We start from the raw sequence: 2,906 nt of genomic DNA on the forward strand, positions 1-2,906 counted from the left end.
CTGGATCAGTTTGTGTCTTAATATGTGAATAGGTTTCTGTTCTTTAAACTGTACAAAGTCTAATTAAAACAAATTAAAGTATTTGAATCTTGTGTGTCCCTTGTATGACTTCGCTGTAGTATACATTAAGTCATAAGGCTGTATCAGTTTCATGGTTGTTATGTAGGTTTTTACTGCTTAGATCTCTGACACTGTTTTTAAAGTGCTCATATTATGCTTTTTGGCTTTTTCTCCTTTCATTTATTGTGTTATATATCTTTTTGTGCATGTAATAGGTTACAAAGTGTAAAAGCCCAAAGTCCCCCCCCCAAGGAACTTACCATCTCCAACAGAAAGCACTGTTCACAAACAGCTCTATTGTAGTCCAGCCTTTACTTCCGTGACAAACGTGCGTCAGTTTGTAACAAACGTTATAATCATAGAAATGGACAAAGCGACGCCGTAAACTTCCACGGAGACCAGTGAAGTATTTTAGAAGCACTTTTCCACTGATGGCTGAGCGTTACTGCGCAGCCTCCAACTGAGCTTGAAGACGTAGATGTGACGTGAGCAACCTGTCTGAAAGTTGGAAGTCTTCTGGTAGCTGTGCCAAGAGAAATCTCAATCATTCCGAATCAGAGACGGAGAGCGTAGGTATATGTAAGGAGATAACATAGGCACAGGCTAATTATTGCTAACTAAAATGCTAGTTAACATTAGTAATTAAACTTAAACAACTAATGTAAGTCGAAACTGCCTGCAAGCTTCTCCTGACTATACGGTAATTTGTCTACTGTGCGACAGAAAGTCGCGTGGTTATGACACAATCGTTAGCCTATTTTTATAAAAACGTCTGCTACGGAGCCATAACGTGAGGTACAAGGTAATGGAGCCTTTTATACATTGTCGTGTTTCTTTAGAAATAAACAATGGACAAACAGAGTCTTTAAAAGCTTCAGATGTAAAGTTATTCGCTGTCAAAGTAAAGCCGAAATGAATGGCAGTCAATGGAATGCTAACGGCAGGTGATGGCTTGTTAACATCAAAATAGCTCCATAGGAGGTACGCTTTGCGGATGCTCGCTTACCCCCTTGGTTATAATGCTCGCCTAGCTGCTAGCATGGCACGCCCTCATACTCTGCTTCTGACTGGCTAGTAGTGCTTGCCTTAATACACAACAACTACTATTTCTAGTCATAGTTCCATTATCTTTGGAATAATAATAATAATAATAATTTGTGACTATTATTGCCACTGTTCATCACACCCCCAACCGGCAGCGTCAGACACCGCCTACCAAGAGCCTGGGTCTGTCCGAGGTTTCTCCCTAAAAGGAAGTTTTTTCTCGCCACTGAATGCTTGCTCTCGGGGGAAATACTGGAATTGTTGGGTCTTTGTAAATTATAGAGTGTGATCTAGACCTACTCTATCTGTAAAGTGTCTTGAGATAACTCTTGTTATGATTTGATACTATAAATAAAATTGAATTAATACTGCGCATGTGCGACTCCCAACAAAGATGGAACAGAAGTGAGATGTCTCACTCTGTAGCTAAAACAGAGAGCTCAACACACAGGGGGAAAAGAGGAGCTGCAGCAATGTGTAGTACAACAAATATATGGTGTTTTTTGAAAATGAAACCACATAAACCTATTCTGGTACAACCTCTAAATACAATTATGAACCTGAAAATGAGCATAATATGAGCACTGTAATACTGGAGACACAATAAGCCAAAGAGTCACCCAACCTTTTAATAGTTTCAGACAAGCTGCCATTCAATATGATATATTATTTATCATAGATTGTTGGTAGCTCATTTTTTTATTTATTCTTGTTGTGACCTGGGCCCTAACGAAGCAGTGTTGAACCAGACGACCCTGCCAAGCTGATGTTATATTTGCTCTGGCAGATAGTGATAGGCGGGAGATGCCAGGCTACTAACAGTTGCTTTGATCTCAGTCTGTCAGATAAGCAGTCTTGCATAAAGTACTTGAGTAAAAGTACAAGTATCTCACCCAAGAAAATAACTTTGGTATAAGTTAAAGTCACCTTTTAGAATATGATATTTACTGTACTTCAGCATTAAAAGTCATTTTCTGATATTAAATGTAGGCTACTCAATTTTTAGAAGTAAAAGTAAAGAAAAACTTTGATTATTAACTTCATTCACCCATATTCAGGGTTTCCACACCTTCTTAAACATCAAATTCAAAGTCTGACATCAACAAAGAGGTAAAAACAGAAACAGAATTTTCATTTTTTGTGAGAAAGAATCTTTCTCTCCAACGTACGAAAACATTTCTTGCAAGTAACGAGTAACGAAGATGCTGAGGGGAAATGTATCTGAGAAAAAGTATACATTTTATTTTGGAAAAGAAGTGGAGTAAAAGTGAAAGTTTCCAGAAATATAAATAACGAGGTAAAGAGATCCGGGAAAATTCTACTTAGGAACAGTAACGAAGTATTTGTACTTCGTTACATTACAACACTGCAGATAAGCATGCCCTCTTCATTTGAATATAAGAAATGGAAATAAAAAGAGCAGTGAAATAAATGTGGCATTATAAAATAAAAGTCCTCTGAAATAAATAAAAGTAGTTATTTTAAAAATAACGTCGCTTTAAAATAAAAAAGCTATTATATTGACTCGTTTATTTATTATTTATTTACATATTTATTCCCTCTTTTATTTATTTTAGGGTGTATTTCATAGGCATTTAATATTGAATAAAATGGCATTCCACGATATTGATACTATTTCCACCTCTACCTTCATGATGTTTAATGTAATCTAAATTTACAAGGTTTATCCTTCTTTTATGTTTTTGTTGTTGTGTATTTTCACTTTTTATTTTGTCAAAAAAAAGAAAAAAAAGAAGTCTAAATTACGCGGCCGGCGCTGATTGGCTCAGCAGTGCCCCTTG

Source organism: Sander lucioperca, chromosome 16, assembly GCF_008315115.2.
Source record: "Sander lucioperca isolate FBNREF2018 chromosome 16, SLUC_FBN_1.2, whole genome shotgun sequence".
NCBI classification, from domain to species: domain Eukaryota; kingdom Metazoa; phylum Chordata; class Actinopteri; order Perciformes; family Percidae; genus Sander; species Sander lucioperca.